The sequence below is a fragment of the Chlorocebus sabaeus genome, chromosome 19 (genome assembly GCF_047675955.1).
Source record: "Chlorocebus sabaeus isolate Y175 chromosome 19, mChlSab1.0.hap1, whole genome shotgun sequence".
Taxonomy (NCBI): Eukaryota; Metazoa; Chordata; class Mammalia; order Primates; family Cercopithecidae; genus Chlorocebus; species Chlorocebus sabaeus.
Genome location: NC_132922.1, coordinates 29,279,455 through 29,298,479, shown reverse-complemented (window position 1 = coordinate 29,298,479; position 19,025 = coordinate 29,279,455). Strand labels below are relative to the sequence as shown.

Genomic DNA, 19,025 nt, shown 5'->3' with positions numbered 1-19,025 from the left:
GGCTCCTGGATGTCGAACAGCAGTTTCCCTAGGGACCCTTCTTGATGCAAGGGTGGGGGTTAGCCCAGTGAGGGGAAGCAACACTCAGCATTAGAGGCAAAATTCACCCCGTGTGTCGGCAGCCTGGCCCAGATCAAAGGCTGCATGACTGATGGAGGTTGTTAAGTGGCCCTTAGGAGTGAAGACTGCCTGGGTTCATGCTCCTGTGTTACATTTGAGCTTGGGGCAGGTCTGGAGAGTGTCTGATGGTGCATGAGGAGCTGTTTATGTGCAGTTGTTGGTTCTGGTTTGCAAAACCATGGAATGTCACTAGTTTGTTTAGGTCTGGGGATATCTGAAAAATCTCTGGAAGACTTCGAGTAGCATCGGTTGTAGGTCATCTTAACTGTACACTTTCAATACACGCACCTACATATTGCAGTATACATAGGTCACACAGTGTGTCATGGAGACAGGAAAGACTGGGACAGATGGTCACTGGCCCATGGGAGCCCCCCTGACTCTGACGGTGGCTGAGCGGAAACTCTGGAAATCCTCATGGAATAGAAACCATCCAGAGCCCAGGTGAGCGGCATCCGTAGACCCCAGGACACTTCAGCATCCCAGCAAAAGGCAGCCTGGAGTCTCCCATTCCCTGGGTGTATTTTTTTTTAATGTATCTATCATATATGAATTTGGGTTTGGTATTTGGCTCCCTCATTGTGTCTGTTCTGTATTTTTGTGTTAATGCCAATACCATATTGTTTGGATCACTATAGCTCTTCTATGTCATTTTTAATCAGGGAGCATAATACATCCATGTACTTTGTATTTCCCAGTGCTGAGATTGCTGGATGACATAGTAGTTGTATTTTTCATTTAAGGATGAACTGCCGACTATTGCTCATAGTGTGTACACCAATTTACATTCCCACCAGTAGTGTCAAAGAGTTTCCCTCTCTGCAAATCTACACTGGTGATTGCCTTTTCAAAATTCTGTTTTTGTTTTTGGCAACATACATCTTATGTGGATGGGGACACTCTCTTAGTGTGGCTTTGCTTTAAATTTTTTTGATGATTAGTGATGTGGACAAGCTTTTCCTTTACCTGTTAGTTCATTTCCTGCCTTCTTTTCAGCAATGTCTATAGGTTCTTTGCCCAAGTTTTGTTGGATTATTTGGTTTTTGTATTTTCTTACTCTGTATTAGTTTCTGGTATATGTCAGATGAATACCTTCAGCTATATGATTCCTTATACTCACTGCCTCGCAGCATCCTCTGCTCATTCCATCTCTTCTGCTCAATGACCACTGCCTGTGACCCATTCTTCTCCCTCCCCAGGGCAGGGCCCAGACCTCCTGCCTCCCATGTTTCCTTATCCTCATGGAGGCCTGGCCCAGTGCGGGGCCAGCCACATGGCACAATGTCCAGACAGGCCAGTTGGCATGGAAAATGGCATCTGGGGTCTGAGTTGACTATTGAATGCAGGCTCACCCCGCTCACAACCAGTCAGCACCACTGCCACCCAAGCAAACCACCCGGGAGCCTGGAAATTGCTCTGCCCACCTGTTGCCATGGGTACAGACACATACCACAGGGAGGACTGACAACAGACCCAGGCCATCTGCCCCTGGTGCCCAAGGATGACATTCAGGGACCTGGGGATCACCCCAGCCCACCCACCACAACCTGTGTCCATGTAGGCTCCCACAGGGCCTGAGGACAGGCTAACCCCTCCCAAAGAACCCCTACCCCACAAGTGCCCAAGTACTCCAGCCAGGGACCTGGGGATAGACCTGCCCTTCCTGCCACTTCTGGCACATGCTTGCACCAGCAGGGGGCCTAACAACAGGCCAGACCACCTGCTGCCAGCATCCAAGCCTGCCATCTTTGGGCCTGGGATCACCCTGCTCTACCCATGAGCACCATCGGGGGCCCTGGGGCAGGTTCATCCCACCTGGCATATGTATGCATGAACTAGAAATGTGTTTGCCTGCCGGGCGCAGTGGCTCATGCCTATAATCCCAGCACTTTGGGAGGCCAAGGCGGGTGGATCACCTGAGGTCAGGAGTTCAAGACCAGTCTGGCCAACTTGGTGAAACCCCATCTCTAAAAATTAGCCGGGCTTGGTGGCACATGCCTGTAGTCCCAGCTACTCTGGAGGCTGAGGCAGGAGAATCGCTTGAACTCAGGAGGCGGAGGTTGCAGTGAGCCGAGATTGTGCCACTGCTCTCCAGCCTGGGAGATAGAGTGAGACTCCATCTCCAAAAAAAAAAAAAAAAAAAAGCGAAAGGAAAACAAATGTGTTTGGGGCTATGATACTTTCAACAACTCAGAGACATGGGCAAGCAGTTGATACGACACAAAAAAGTCCATGGCAGATCCAGCTGACAGATGTGATGGCAGTTCTGCTATAAAATCAGTCTTGGTTTGACATTAGGGTTTGTCACAGCTCTTGAAAATTTGGCAGTGAGGCTGAAGGTCTCTCAGAAATTTCATGTACCCTTGTATTGTGTATGCACGAATAAAGTTAGAAAAAAATTTTTTTATCTTTCTCTAGAAACAAATATGAACTTGGGTTAACTTTCTGAGTTGGCTCCCTTGGAAACCTGGAAAAGGCGGAATGTCATCTGTGTTGGGTTACCAGACTACATATAAAAATGGCCCATAGTTGGTCATCATTATCTGAATTGGGAGAGCTATGAATGAATTGTAAACAATGGGGGCGTCTAGAGTTAGAGAAGAGTAATTGCAATTGTTGAAGTCTGCCATCAGTTGGTTTTGCTATTGTTAGAAATGTTTTGAAGTCTGTGGTCAACTTTTTGGTGGTTTACTTTGGAGAAAAAATCAAGAGGTAAACCATACTTTGGGTTTCCCTGAGTGCAGTGGTGTTTGTAACTAGGCGTGTCCATTGCTGGGACTCTTGAAAACTTTGACCATGGGACTGTTAAAAGAAATCTCAGTTCCTTTTTGGGACACAGGCTTCTAAGCCGGGCAGCCCTGTGCCCACCCATGTGACCTTGTTCCTTTGCACCTGAGGTGTCACTTGGGGAGCAGAATCCAGAGAATAGCCCCTGGACTGAAGTGTGGACAGCCGTGAGGACTCCTGCTAAAGACACAGGCATGATACCAGTCTGCTGGCACACGGTGTTTCATGTCTTGTATCCTTCTACATGATACCAATGGCACTATTGGCTTCATAGGGACTATTTTAGTCATGTCAATGTTAGATGTATAATTGAGCTATGGTCAACCGAAGGCATGGTGGGTGTGTCAATGTCACTAATCATCAGAGAAACACAAATCAAAACCACAATGAGATATCTCAACCCAGTTAAAATAGGACTTTGTCAAAAAGACAGGCAATATTGAATGCTGGTGAGGATGTGGAGAGAGGGGAACCCTCAAACACTGTTGGTGGGCATGTAAACCCCTGACCTCAAATGATCTGCCGGACTCCTCAGCTTCCCACAGTGCTGCTGAGATTACAGACATGAGCCACCATGCCTGGCCACAAGTGGTATTGTTTTATTTTATATACGATGGTTCATTTCAAGTTTATTAAATACAATTCCCTTCTGCCTGTTTGTGTTGTATCAGAAAACCCATAATGAAACTCTAAGACCAGAGCATTTGTGAGCCACTTCTGGATTTTGAATGGGGCATGGATGGACTCAACCTCTTTTAATTGCGCCAATGAATCCCATGAGGTTTTTTTAAAAACTTTCACTTTAGATTCAAGGGGTACATGTGCAGGTTTGTTATATGGGTATATTGTGCAATGCTAAGGTTTGGGGTATGAATGATCCCCAGCACCCAGATAGGACCCAATATGTAGGTTTTCAGCATTTGTCCCTCTCCCTCTCTCCCCTGTGGTTGTCCCCAGTGTCTATTGTTCCATCTTGATGTTCATGTGTACCCAGTGCTTAGCTTCCACTTGTAAGTGAGAACATGTGGTATTTGGTTTTCTGTTTCTGCTTAATGTGCTTTAGATATGACCTCCAGCTGTATCCATGATACTGCAATGGACATAATTTCATTCATTTTCATGGCTGAGTGGTATCCCACAGTGTATATGTACCACATTTTCTTTATCCAATCCACTGTTAATGAGCATCTAAGTTGATTCCATGTCTTTGCTCTTGTGAATAGTGCTGTGATGAACGTACAGGTGCAAGTGACTTTTTTTTTTTAGAATGATGTATCTGCCTTTGCAGATACACCCAGTCATGGGATTGCTGTGTTGAATGGTAGTTCTTTTCTAAGTTCTTTGAAAAATCTTCAAACTGCTTCCCACCATGGCTGAAAGAATTTGCAATCACACCAACAGTGTATAAGTGGTGGTGCATGCTTCTAATCCCAGCTACTCAAGAATGCTGAGGGAGGAGAATCACTTGAACCCCAGAGGCAGAGGTTGTGGAGAGCCGAGATCACCCCATTACACTCTAGTCTGGGCAATAAGAGTGAAACTCCATCTCAAAAAAAAAAAAAAAAAAAAAAAAAAAAAAAAAAAAATTCGCAAAGCTCAATAATAAAACATAGGGAAAAAATTGAACAGACTTAAGAAGATACAGATGGCAAACACACACATGAAAAGATGTTCAACATCATTAGTCATTAGGGAGATGCCAAATTAAAGCCACAGAGATACTGCTACACACCCAGAAGAATGGCTAATGTTTAAAAAACTCACCATGCTATGTGCTGTTGAAGATGTAAAGCAAGAGGAACTCCCAAACACTGCTGATGGGGATGTAAAACTGCAGCACCACTTTGGAAAACAGTTTGATGGTTTCTTAAAACATTAAAAATGCATCTACCTTATGATCCCCGCATTCCACTCCTAGGTATTTACCCAAGAGAAAAGGAAATATGTGTCCATGTAAAAACTTATGCATTAATTTTCATAGCAGTTTATTTGTAATAGCCAAAAACTGGAAACAACTCAAACGTCCATCAGCAGATGAATAGATAAATTGTGGCACACCGTCCAGCAGAATACTCCGCAATAAAAAGGAACTACTGGTACACGTGAGTCAGTCTCAAAATCATTATGCTAAGTGAAAAGCCATATAGAAAAGAGTACATTTGGCCAGGTGCAGTGTCTCACACCTGTAATCCCAGCACTTTGGGAGGTCGAGGCAGGCAGATCACTTGAGGTCAGGAGTTCAAGATGAACCTGGCCAACATGGTGAAACCCCATCTGTACTAAAAATACAAAAATTAGCTGGGCATGGTGGCATGCGCCTGTAGTCCCAGGTACCTAGGAGGCTGAAGCATGAGAAGAGCTTGAATCTGGGAGGTGGAAGTTGCAGTGAGCTGAGACTCCACTCCAGTGTGGGTGACAGAGTGAGACCCCACCTCACACACACACACACACAAAGTATATTTTATATGATTTTATATATTTCAAAACCTATAAAATGCAAACTATGGAAACAGAAAGCAGATCAATTGTTGCTTTTGGATGGCGGTGGGCAGGGAGAAGCAGGAGGGAGGGATTACCAAGAGGCATGAGGAAACTTTAGGGTGACAGGTACATTTACTACCTTGATTGTGATAGTGGCTTCATGGATGTATATATGTGGCAAAATGTATCATATTGCACACTTAAATCCAGTAAATGCTTGGAATGTCCACTTCACTGTGTTTCAATTATACCTCAATGAAGGGTTATTGTAAAAACTAAAATATTTTTTAAAAACAGGCTGGGCACGGGGGCTCACACCTGTAATCCCAGCACTTTGGGAAGCTGAGGTGGGTGGATCACAAAAAAGATAAAGTAAATAAAGGCTACAAATAAACAGTCAGATGAAGAGATAATATAAGGTGAGGACTGGAAGACTCCCAGGTACAGAAGTTTCTGTCCTGCTGGAGTTGGACACATGGATGAGTTGGGTTTTTTTGTTGTTGCCCAGGCTGGAGTTCAGTGGCTCTAGCTGAGCTCACTGCAGCCTCTGCCTCCCATGCTCAAGTGATCATCCCCCTCAGCCTCCCAAGTAGCTGGGACCACAGGCATGTGCCACCACACCCAGGTAATTTTTTTTTGTTTTTGTAGAGATAGGGTCTGTCTATCTTGCCCAGGCCAGTAGTGAACTCCTGGGCTCAAGCCATCCACCTGCCTTGCCCTCCTGAAGTGCTGGGATTATAGGTATGGGCCACTGCAGCTGGCCGTGGATGAGTTCTTATTCACCTTCCTGTCAACCTCCACATGAAGCTCCCCAAACTGCCCCCTTTGGCCTTTTCAAAAATATAATTTAAAAATTAAAGACAGGGTCTCACTATGTTGCCTACACTGGTCTTAAACTCCTGGTCTCAAGTGATCCACCCACCTCGTCCTCCCATAGTGCTGGGATTACAAGATTAGAGATGCCAGCTGTCAGGTGGCTAGGTGGAGTCAGTGTAAAGTCCTAGAAGATGCATTTTAGTAAAAACAGCCACCTGAAAGCTGGCATCCATCCATTCAGTGAAGATTGTTGGGCACTGTGGATACTGCGGAAGAGGCAGCAGTAGCAGCCGGCCTGCAGAGTGAGGTGCAGTGCCGGAGGGCTTCAGGAGGAGGTGGCATTGTGATCGGTGTCCGAGAGTGCCTCCATGATAATGGAGTCAGTGCAAAGTCCCAAAGACCCGGAAGGAACAATAGGAAGGACAGTTCATATCCAGCTGCCCCACTCCAAAAAAAAAAAAAAAAAAAAAGAGGAAAGGACAGGCGCCAGCAAGGTAGGACAAGGGGGGCCGCTGGAGTGTTTTATTTTCCAGTGGGGGAGGGGTGTGCTCAGATTGCATGCCGATTGCCAGGGTTATAGTAGGGAGATAGCAGTGGGGCTGAGACCTGTGATTGGGAGTCTTCAGGTAAGAGTGGTGGCCCATGGGGACTGGCGGTCAGGTGAGCTGGGAGTGAGGTGTAGAGGCGGGAGCAGCTGGACAGGACCAGTGAGGATGCAGGGGCAGCTGCCCTGGGCTAGACTCTGGCTTCTCTGGCCGTTGGAGGTCTGGGGAGGCAGCTGCTTAGCTCAGGCTTGGGCACGTCCACCCGGCATGTCTGAAACAGCCAGCAGGGGTGCAGACTCGTCAGTGAGAGCATTCCTGAGCCCAGCATCCAAGAAGCAAGGGAGCTTGAGAAGGTGCTGCTACGAGGCAGGAGGAGGTAAGGGGAGCCCCCAAAAGTCCAGGTGAGAGCATGGTGTGCGTGGAAAGTGCTGGGCAGTTTTGGCATCAGTGAAGTCACGGGGGGCTGTGTGTGAACAGGTGGGCTTGGGCATCACCAGGGACGCCTTGAGACAGGAGCAGGTTGGTTCTCCTGGAGACCAGGCTATGGGATAGTGTCAGGACTGGGGCATGGACAGTCTTCCTCCACCTCCAACCTCTACTTGGAGCTTTGAGACACTGCAGATAATTAGCAGGTGATGTGATAAATACTACCTGTGGAGGGTGCCTTGGGCAGGGAGGACAGGGCAGCCAGGAGGGGCGCCCTTTGGGCCCCTGCTCTGAGCTGCTTATCAGGAAAGTAGAGAAGCTCCTACAGGCCCGGTGTTGGAGCCTGGCGAGACCCTGTGAGGCCTTGAAAGTAGCAGGTGCCTCCTACAGTCTGCGCGTGGCCATCTCAGGGAATCCACCCAGCAACTGTTCTAGTTATCCCTGTTCTTCAGGTAGGAAACTGAGGCCAGGAAAGGAAAGATTACCAAGATTACCCACACTTTCAGTGGCTGGGGTTGAGTTTGAACCCAGGGACTCTAGGGCCCATGCCTCTGCCATCCTGCCTCTGAGTTTGGGAGTTGGACTTGGTCCATCAAGTGCCAGGCCAGCCCTGCTGCTGAGTGCTCCCAGGCATGCACAAGCTGACAATTCTGAAGGGCCCAAGCACTTGGCCATGCTCCAGCCTATGTCCTCACATCAAAGGTGGGTGCTAGAATAACAAATGCTGCAGATGGCACTGGGGGTGTTGGCCAGGCTCTGGGGGCACAGGAGCTCTGCCCATGCCCACAGTTGGCCTGTGCTGACCTCCTCCATCACAACTGAGTGGCACCCGCCCCTTCATTGAGCTGAAGTCTTCCTTCCATCCCTTCAGTGTGGTCTTTGTGGCTCAGAGAGGTTGTGGCCAGGTACAGGATCTGGGGTGGCCCCTGATTCTCTGCTCTGTGGCCTTAGACAGTAGGCAGGATCTGAGGTCAGGCCCACTTGCAGCAGGTGTTACAAAGAGGCAAATTGGGGCTTAATGTTGGGAAGAACTTGCCAACCAACTACAGTTCCGCTGTCTTTGAAGGTAGTGAGCTCCCCATTGGGGAAGGTATGTAAGCCGACCTTTCTGGGATGATGGAAGATCAGAGACCAAACACTTGAGATTCTGTGATCCTAATATTGAGTCAAATGCTATGATGCTTGGATTTGAAGTCAGTTTCATTTAGCCAGTTTACCAAGTGTCTCCTTGGTGCAGGACACCAGGGGATATAAAATGTCCTGGATAATATTGGGTTTCTGGTTCCCAGGGGTCCCTGAGATGTTGTTCTAGCAGTTCTGGAGTATGGGCCAGGCACGGCTGGCATCTGGACCCATCCGCATTGCTTGTTTATTGTCAGCCTCATGACTGCAGTTTGGGATGTCACCACCCATGTGCCCCCCTACCCCGCCCCACCATGGCCCTCACCATGGCCCACTCAGGGCATGAGGCTTTCTGGGTCATTCCTGGTACTCAGTGTGGTCAGCTTCCTGGACCTGCCAGTGGGGTGGGGCTGCAATGAGACACCAGTTGCAGGAAGTGGTTTGTACAGCCTTCCTGGTGTCATGGGTCACTGTCTTGTCGAGTGGCTTTCAACAGGTCCCTTCCCCTCTCAGGCTGCAGGTTCCTATGCCAGGAGCTCCCTTCTTGCCCCACCAGTGCCTTGTTTTCCCAGATACAGAGGTGGGGCAGATCCCAGTCCATTGAAACAGACGGGGCTTTGGAGGCCACAGTGGGCCCATTTCTCAGAAGGGCTGTGTGGCTGGATGCTGAGCCAGGCACTGGACTGGCCCCTTGCTCCTCCTGTCTGGCCAAGGCCCCCGAGGCAGTGTGGGCTGCTGGTGCCAGTACACAGAGGTGATAAGGAGGTGAAAGTCACTAGGATGGTGGGGCAGCACCCGCCCCAGGCTGTGTCAGTAGCTACCTCTGGCTGGAGGCCAGCTTGGCCCTGGATCTCTCCTCAAGAAACAAGGATACTAGAGAGTCAGCTCAGCCAGCCTCCACCTAGCGCCCCAATCAGCACTCCCTTCTTCACATGACCCCTACCCTCTGCCTGCCTCCTGGAACTGGCCAAAGAGCTAATTGACACCCACCAGGGTCTTAATGAGTGAGCCAGGGTTAATGGTTACTGGACCCGGTCACACATTGACCAGTTTCCCAGGGCTCTCAAAGTCCAGACTGGCCTGGCCTTGAAGGTCTTAGTTCAGCAACCTCCTTTTCCAGACTTGACACCTCAGGGCTCAGGAAGGGCCTAGGGTGGTCAAGAGGTCCCCTGAAGCCCTCACTTCCTGGAAAAGGCTCCATTTCCTGGCCTTCAGGGTCAGGTGGTTCCTTCTTCCTGGCAGATCCTCCCCAAATCCAATCCCATCTCAGGCTGGATTCCCTATTCTGGTGTCTGCCCCTCCCCTAGGGCTCTTCCCCCTGGGGTGACCATACTGTCTCATGCCCAGCCAGGTCAGGGCTCCTTGAGAGAAGAATCTGGAGGGGCCAGGATTTGATGGGAGAATGAATGATGGAATGAAAGAAGGAATTTAAGCGTGTGCCTTGCTAAGACAATTATGGCAGGCTGCTGACCATGTGTGGGCCTCCATCTGAGGGCTGAGAGGCTTGGGCCTGCCAGGCCTGTGCGGACACCCACCCCATCTCATTGAATGGGGCAGAGCAGGTGAGGCTGTGATGGATGGATGGGCCTCATCCCCCTGCTTCCACTGCCTGGGGTCCTCCATCAGCCTGTCTGCTCAGAACCCTGAAATTGGGGGTTGAGGAAGGACCCTCCTGGATCATGTGACTCCCTTCAGCCCAGGTGACTAGGGTCCTTGGAGTGACATCCCCTAGACCCCCGCCTGTAGCCCTGCAAGTTGTGGGGAGGGCCTGTTAGGAGAGGCATCCCTGCCCTGGGGTTGTAGAGGTGATCTAGGCTCCTCAGACCTTGTGGGGCCTCAGACGCTTACATCTCCAGCCCCTCCTGGTGTGGGCATCTGGCTACACCCCAGCTCTGTGGCCCCATCTCCCAGGGAGCCTTTGGTCTAATCTGCCTCCTGCTGAATCCCAGCCTCATTCAGCCCCACCAAGGCCTTCAGAGCTGAGGTCTCTCATTCAGGGTTTGAGACCCCACCGGACTCAGACCTGCAGTCATCCCAGATCACACAGCCCCAGGGATGGGACCAGGAGCCAGCCCGTGTCCCACCTGCAGCAGTTCTTGTGCCTTTAAAGCCTCCCTCGCACTGCACTGCCTACCCCCAGGCTGCCGGGGGGAGGCGGGGAGAGGAGCTGGGTCACAGCGGGGAATCTTAGCTTGGTTTTGATGTGCTGCTGGATGACCAGATCCGGAGTCCAGTGAGCCAGTGAGTGAGGACACCTGGCTGTGCCCAAGCGCTGTGTGACCCAGAGGAGCCACTCACCCTCTCTGAGCTGCTGGGCATCATAGGTGGGGAAGTTCAGGCCAGGGGACTCCCAGGAGTGTCTGGAGGCCTGAGTTCCATTCTCAGCTCTGCCATATGCTTTCTGCACTCTAGAGAAGTTCCTTTTCCTCTTGGAGCCTCAGTTTATGCACCTGTGCGGTGGGAGTGAGTTGCACTTCAGGGTGAAGGGGATGAGACTCACGTGGGTGCATCCTGCAGAGGGATCCTACAGGTGGGGAGAGCCCTGGGTTCTTTATCCAACTGCATCTGAGCTGGGGGCGGTCTCTGTTTCTTGGCTGATAAGTGGGTTTGAGAGAGGTATGCTAGTGGGTGGAGGGCTAGGGGGAGTCACCTGACTTATTCAAAGAAGCCCTTGAGAGAGCCGTGGCTTCTTGGAATTAAGAGGGAAGAGTGGGCCGGGTGCAATGGTCATGCGTGTAATCCCAGCACTTTGGGAGGCCAAGGTAGGTGGATTATGAGGTCAAGAGATCAAGACCATCCTGGCCAACATGGTGAAACCTCCTTTCTACTAAAAACACAAAAATTAGCTGGGCATGGTGGTACACGCCTGTAGTCCCAGCTACTTGGGAGGCTGAGGCAGGAGAATCACCTGAACCAGGAGGTAGAGATTGCAGTGAGCCGAGATCACACCACTACACTCCAGCCTGGGCGACTCAAAAAAAAAAAAAAAAAGAAAAGAGAGAGAGAGAGAGAAAAGTGCAGCATGAAGAAACAGGCCTGGGAGGATCTGGCAGCCTTGAGTGTGGATGAGGGGTCAGCTCTGGAGTAGAGCCAGAGCTGTGATGGGGTTGGGGGACCCTGTGTCCTTGGGCCATGCTTGTCCCACTCCTGGGCTCTGTGTGTGGCTGTGGAATGGGGTGGGACAGGGCCAGTTGTGCAAGGGGTCATTGCCCAACTGCAGGTGGCGCCTGCCACCTCTCAGCTCTATGTATAGGGATATATATAGTTCTTTTGACAGGTTTCCAGCAGGTCGTAGTTATGAAATCTTACTGAAGGGGTGTTTTTTCTAATTCTCAACTCTGTACTGCAAGGGTAGACAGTATGGGAGATGGATTCCAACTCCAGGTCTGGATGGTGAGCATCCGGTCCAGGGGTGTAGACAGGCCTGGGGAAGCCCCAGAGATCTGTACGTTCTCATACCCAGAGATAGTGACTCCATGCTGGAGGCTGGCAGTGTAAGGGGTGGGTGGGTCCTGGGCTCACCTTCACCTGAGACCTCCTGGGGCCAGCTGACCTCGGTAAATCCCTTTTGTCTAAGCTTCAGTTTCCTGCTGGTGAATGGGGTTGAGGCTGTGCTCCAGTTTCAGCCTTGTGGCTCTGGGGTTGTGGTGAAAAAGCCGTCAAGCTGGGTTCAAGGATTAACAGGGAAACTTCAGACTGGCTGCCATGCCTACCTCTTCCTCATACTCCTCTCTGTGCTGCATCCTGGGAAGCTGCTCAGCTCAGCCGAGATTAGGCTCAGTTGTGTCTGTGTGTGCATGTGCTTGCACGTGTGTTGGAAGTGTGTGGTACTGACACCAGAGTCAGTGTCTCTGGGTGAGTGAGGCTTGCACATTTCTGGGGACAGGGAACTCACTACCTTATATGCCCAGGGCAGGAGCTGTGGAGTCTGGAGAAGAATTCTAGGCCAGCTCCCCTGCAGTCTTTCCTCCGGTGACATGGCTTCCCCAGACCCACTTCCCTGGAGGTGCCCTCTCTGCATTCAGCGGGTAGAGGGCTGACTGGGACAGAATGTGACACACTTAGCATGCCAGGAAAAGCCTCCTTCATTCTGTAGGCCCTATCTCTGTTGACATGACCTTTGATAAAGTGCCTCAACTCCTCTCTCCCCTCTCTGGAACCCGCAGCTGCTGCCAGGCTTCTTCTGTGCCCCGTCTCAGGCAGCTCTCTGTCTCCCTACTTTCCCCAGCCCAAGATTTTCCTTTTGGGGTCAGCTGCGGGGGTCTGGGCCGTCGTTTGCCCACTCAGACATTCTTCCTGCCCACCTGCTGCTGTGAATCCTGCATGTCTCATATGCTCTCAGGCAGAGAGGAAACTGCTGAGCCGGCCAGGGCAGGGGACGGAGCCCTGTGACTCTCCACTTTAGACCCCTCCCAGCTGACTGCTGTGGAATGCAGCCACTTAGCAGGGCCAAATCCCCTGAGGTTCCTGTCTGCTGTCTAGCCTTCAGGGACAGGTCATGGGGCCTTGGTTCCTGCCCTGTCATCTTCCCAGTCACCCTGATCTTCATGGGGAGGAACAGCCAGGGAAAGGGTTTGGTCATAGCACCTCCACCCTAGGGCTATTGAGGATCTCACAATTGTGTGTCTGGTGGGTTCTGTCCAGAGCCCATTTGAGAGCAGTGGGTGACAGGACAGGCCTATGTGACCCAGGCAGGCAGCAATATTGGGTCAGCCTTCATGTCCCCTTCTGTCAGCTGGGGCAGCCTGGAAGGATGATTGTGGGGTAGGTGTTTCATTTTGTTTTGTTTTGAGATGGAGTCTCGCTCTGTTGCACAGGCTGGAGTGCAGTGGCACAATCTTGGCTCATTGCAACCTCTGCCTCCTGGGTTCAAGCGATTCTCCTGCCTCAGCCTCCCCAGTAGCTGGGATTACAGGCACCTGCCATCATGCCCAGATAACTTTTGTATTTTTGTAGAGATGGGATTTCACCATGTTGATCAGGCTGGTCTCGAACTCCTGACCTCAGGTGATCCGCCTGCCTTGGCCTCCCAAAGTGCTGGGATTACAGGTGTGAGCCACCGTGCCTGGCTGCAGCTCTATTTTGACGATTTTCACAGCCTCTTCCCACTTCCGGAGGCTGCCAGCCTTCCTTGGCTTGTGGCTGCCTCACTCTAGTCTCTGTCTCCATAGTCATTCTGGTTTCTCCTCTGCTCTGTGTCCTCTCTGTGTGTCTGTCTTATAAGGACACTGTGATCACATTTAGGGCACATCTAGATAATCCAGGATCATCTCCTCCCCTCAAAATCTTTAACGTACTTTAGGCTGGGTGCGGTGGCTCATGCCCGTAATCCCAGCATTTTGGGAGGCTAAGGCAGGTGGATTACTTGAGGTCAGGAGTTGGAGACCAGCCCGGCCAACATGGTGAAACCCCATCTCTACTAAAAATACAAAAATTAGCTGGGCATGGTGGCACGTGCCTGTAGTCCTAGCTACTCTGGAGACTGAGGCAGGAGAATCTGGGAGGTGGAGATTGCAGTGAGCCAAGATCGTGCCACACACTCCAGCCTGGGTGATAGAGCAAGACTCCCTCTCAAAAAAAAAAAAAAAAAAAAAAAAACCCACAAAAAAGGCCGGGCATGGTGGCTCACACCTGTGATGCCAGCACTTTGGGAGGCCAAAGTAGGCAGATCACTTGAGGCCAGGAGTTCAAGGCCAGCCTGGACAACATGGCAAAACCTCGTCCCTATTAAACATACAAAAAAATTAGTTGTGCATGGTGGTGAACACCTGTAGTTTCAGGAGACTGAGGCACAAGAATCACTGGAACCTGGGAGGTGGAGGTTGCAGTGAGCTGAGACGGGGCCATTGCACTCCAGCCTGGGCAACAGAGTGAGACTGTCTCAAAATAAAAATAAAAATCTTTAACATACTTTTCCACTTAAGGTATTAGTCACTCTTGTGCTGTATAAGGTAATATCCACAGGTTTTGGGAATTAGGATGTGGGTGGATCCTTCTGCAGAGGGGGGGCAACATTCAACCCTTTACATAGGGTGACCCCAACCTGTGCCCCGACCCCTCTCCAGCGTTCAACTTCTCAGCAGAGTCTGTGGCCAGGCCTGAGGGGAGGGTGAACATGTACCACCACCTTGTGGAGACGCTCAAGTTTGCCAGGGGCCGAGGTGGAGGCTGGGGGACCCTCACAGCCACCCGAAGCTCTAGGTGAGGTTGCTGAGGTTGCTGGGCTGGGGGGCTGTCCTCCTTCTCCCTGGCTCAGGACTTAGCATGAAAGGAGGGTCAGGCCTCGCAGGGGGAGGATGGAGGGAGATGTATGTGGTTCTAGGCCAGGGCAGGACTGAAAGGGATCCCGGGGTGGCAGGTAAAGGGGTCAGGTGCAGGAGTGGCACCATATCTCAAAGGACCTGGAGGGTGGGCAGAGTCTAGACCTAGCCTGGGCTTGAGGGAGGCCTGGCCACAAGGTAGAAGACAGACTGGAGGTGGCCGCCATGGGGGCTGAGCTTGTCCTGCCCTTGGTTCTGCGGATCCCGCCTTGCCCCTCACTGACCCTGCCACTTGCCCACCCACCCCAGAATGCCTCCCGGGACTTGCTGGGGGAGACCCTGGCCCAGCTCATCCGCCAACAGATCGATGGCCGGGGGGACCACCAGCTCAGCCACTACAGCTTGGCTGGGGCCTGGGGCCACGAGACAGGCACGTCCCCTGTGTCTGTGCACAAGGAGGATGGCGGCACCGTGGCTGCCACCAGCACCATCAACACACTGTGCGTGGGGCTTGGGGGAAGGCTGGTGGCCTCACTCCTCCTCTCCTAGACCTGCACTCCCCCAGCCCCATGTCCCCTCACTTGTATCCATGGGGCAGCACCTTGCTTTTGCCCTTTGTCTCCTCCTCTAGTTCAAAAGAGGCCGCCACCCCTGACATCTCTGGCTGGAAAGGCTGCTGCTGGGGTGGCCCTGAGCCAAGACTTACCTGGGAATGGGCAGCCTCACTCAGAAGGGTGCCCTGATGTGGGGGCACAGGTGGGTCTTTGGGGACCCCTCCTGGTTGGTGCCAGGGAGAGAATAGTGGCTCCAGCATGCTTCGGGGCAGCTGTAAAATGAGGGGGTCCTGCAAGGTGGGCAGGGCAGGCGGTGTCTGGTGGGAACCCCGGGTCCTAGCCCGGGCTCTGCCTCCACGGCTGCAGCTTTGGAGCAATGGCGTATTCACCATGGACAGGCATCATCCTCAACAATGAGGTCCTGGACTTATGTGAGTGACGCCCCCAGGGTTCCGGCACCACCCCCTCAACCTGGTGAGAACAAGGCTTCCCACCCGGGGTCCACAAGGCCCCCAACTAGGGAAGAGGGGGGAGGGGGCTGGGCTGGGGCTGCATGCTGACCCCTGGATGGGTCACTGCACTCGCCAAGCCACTGTTTGCTCAGCAGTGAATGGAGACAGGGTGGGTGGAGCTCCCGGAGGGTTCTGGCCCCCAGTTCCAGAAAGTGTTCCCCGTCCTCCATGGTGCCCTCCATCTTGATCAACAAAGCCCAGGGGTCAAAGCTAGTGATTGGCGGGGCTGGCGGGGAGCTCATCTCTGCTGTGTCCCAGGTGAGTCGGGGGGGGCTCTGGGCTCCAGTGTCTCCTCTCTGGGCAGCATACTGTCTGACTCTCCCTGGAGTGGGGATATGAGGGCTGATGTAGGGTAGTGGGTATCCCCTTTCTCCCTGTATCCCTCATCTCTCCCCCAGGCCATCATGAACAAGCTATGGCTTGGCTTTGACCTGAGAGCGATCCCCATCCTGCATGTGAACAGCAAGGGCTGTGTGGAGTACCAGTCCAGCTTCAGCCAGGTGAGACTGAGGTCCGAGCTGGATGCCTAGGGCAGACCCCACTCCCCAAGTCCATGCTGCTCAAAGCCACCTGAGAGGAACTCAGTCACTGAGATTCTTAGGCCAGGTACACTTCAGCTTTGGGGGCCATAGGAGTTGGGGACCTTGATGAGTGAGGCCGTCAGTGGCCCCCAGGCCAGTTCTGTGGCCTCTAAGACAGAGAGCAGGGTGTTGCCTATGCTGCTCCCAGGCTGAGGATCTCAGCACCTTGGTCTTTGTTCTGTGGTTGATGCCATTTTTCAGAAGTGAGTTTTCCTGGCTGGGGCCTCTCAGACTCTCCCTCATGGTGACTTTCTCCTTGTGTGATTTGTAACTTATATTTGCAACTTTATTTGTAAAAGAGGTTGTTTTACCTGTGGCAGTCTACAAAGTAATTTTTTTCTGGGGCACTAGGGCATTGGTGATAATTTTTACTATATATATATATATATATATATATATATATATATATATATATGTATATATATAAATTTTTTTTTTTTTTTTTTTTTTTGAGACAGCATCTCACTCTGTTGCCCAGGCTGGAGTGCAGTGTTGTGATCACAGCTCACTACAGCCTTGACATCCTGGGCTCAAGTGATCCTCCTCAGGCTCCCAGGAGCTAGGACTATAGGTGTGTGCACCACACCTGGATAGTTTTTATTTTTTTGTTTTTAGTAGAGACAGGGTCTCTCACCATGTTGCCTAGGCTGGTCTTGAACTCCTGAGCTCAAGCAATCTTACCACTTTGGCCTCCCAAAATGCTGGAATTATAGACATGAGCCACCATGCCTGGCCTACAAACATTTTTTTGATTCCCCACAGAAGCCCATGGTGCAGCTCCAGGGGGTGAGTTCTCCTGGCTGACTCCCCCTCCATCCATAGACAGAGACTCAGCTTCCTTGGAGCATCTTTGGGTTGATGGATGCCCTTTGTTAAAAACTATTTAAAAGAGTGATAGCGGCCGGGCGCGGTGGCTCATGCCTGTAATCCCCGCACTTTGGGAGGCAGAGGTGGGTGGGTCACGAGGTCAGGAGTTTGAGACCAGCCTGGCCAATATGGTGAAACCTCGTCACTACTAAAAATACAAAAAAAAATTAGCCAGGCATGGTGGCGCATGCCTGTAGTCCCAGATACTCAGGAGGTTGAGGCAAGAGAATCACTGGAACCCGAGAAGCAGAGGGGGCAATAAGCAGAGATTGCATCACTGACTCCAGCCTGGGCAACAGAACGAGACTCCATCTAAAAAAAAAAAAAAAAAAAAAAAATCACACAACTTACAAATCGAGAAAGGAGCCTTCCTCCCTCCCTCCCTACCTCCCTCCCTCCTTTCCTCCCTTCCTTCCTTCCTTCCTTCCTTCCTTCCTTCCTTCCTTCCTTCCTTCCTTCCTTCCTTCCTTCCTTCCTTCCTTCCTTCCTTCCTTCCTTCCTTCCCTCTTTTTTCAGACAGGGTTTGCTGTGTCATTCAGCTGGAGTGCAGTGGTGCAAGCATGGCTCACTGCACCCTGAACCTCCTGGGCTCAAGCCATCCTCCTGCCTCAGCCTCCCAAGTAGCTGGACTACAGGTGTGCAACATCACACCTGGCCAATTTTTAAAATTTCTTGTACAGACAGGGTCTTGCTATGTTGCCCAGGTTGGTCTTGAACTCCTGGTCTCAAGCCATCCTCCCTCCTTGGCCTCCCAAAATGCTGGGATTACAGGTGTGAGCCACTAACCCCGACAAGATTTATTCATTTTTTTTCTCCAACTTGTATTTTAAGTTCAGGGGTCCATGTGCAGGATGTGCAGGTTTATTAAATAGATAAACACGTGCCTTGGTGGTTTGCTGCACAGATCAACCCATCACCTAGGTATGAAGTCCATTAACTGTTCTTCCTGAAGGTCTCCCTCATCCCCCAACTTACTTTCCTTCCTTCCTCTCATCCTTTCCTTCCTTCTTTCCTTCTTCCTTTCCTTCCTTCCTTCTTTCTCTTTCTTTTCTTTTCCTTTCTTTCTTTCTTTCTTTTTCTTTCTTTTCTTTCTTAATTTTTCTTTCTCTCTTTCTTTCTTTCTTTTTCTTTCTTCTTTCTTTCATTCTTCCTTTCCTTTCCTCTTTCTCTCTTTCTTTCTCTCTCTCGTTTCCTTCCTTCCTTCCTTCCTTCCTTCCTTCCTTCCTTCCTTCCTTCCTTCCTTCCTTCCTTCCTTCCTTCCTTCCTTCCTTCCTCCCTTCCTTCCCTTCCTTCCCTTCCTTCCCTTCCTTCCCTTCCTTCCCTTCCTCCCTCCTGCGTTTTCTTCTTAGCGTGGAGCCAGTGAGAAACAGATGACAAGAGGGGATTACATACAGAAGTTATTTTGGGGGAGGCAAAGGATACTGGTGAAAGACACATGGGGAAGGAACTGGCATAGGAAGGGCGCTTCATAGTTCTGACCCCTGTGCAAGCAGAGGGTGGAGGAAGGGGGTATGAAGAGCCCCAGACCACAGGCAGGTCAGAAACAGCCTCAGCAGACTGAGCAGATCTTTACATAGTGGGTACTCATTAGCAGATCCCTGCTTCCTGCGGGAAGACCTGGCTATGGCCACCCCTTGGCTCTTCATTGCCTGGATCCAGCCCATGGGAAGGAGGGCATCAGTCACCTCTGCTCCTCCTGCAGGTTCTTCTGGAGGGATGTCTGACTGGGACATCCCCATGGCTACCATCACCAGCATGGCTGCTGTATCCTCAACTGGGACAGGGGCTGTGCCCTTCTCCCCACTGCCTGCTCTTCCACCTGGCCCCCATGTGAGGTCAGAGCCGAGGTGTCTTGGAGCTTTGGCCACTCATAGGCCCTGCAGCCACTGAGATGCCCCTTCAGCCAGAACTGCATGCTGGGGAGGGAAAGATCTTTGAATAACCCTTACTCTAA

At 51.3% G+C, this 19,025-nt stretch overlaps 1 pseudogene; it reads left to right on the top strand.

Moving 5' to 3' along the window:
• The first annotated feature begins 7,016 nt into the window (after positions 1-7,016).
• LOC119622538 (glutathione hydrolase 5 proenzyme-like) lies at positions 7,017-16,546 on the top strand (annotated as a pseudogene).
• The last annotated feature ends 2,479 nt before the right edge of the window (positions 16,547-19,025 follow it).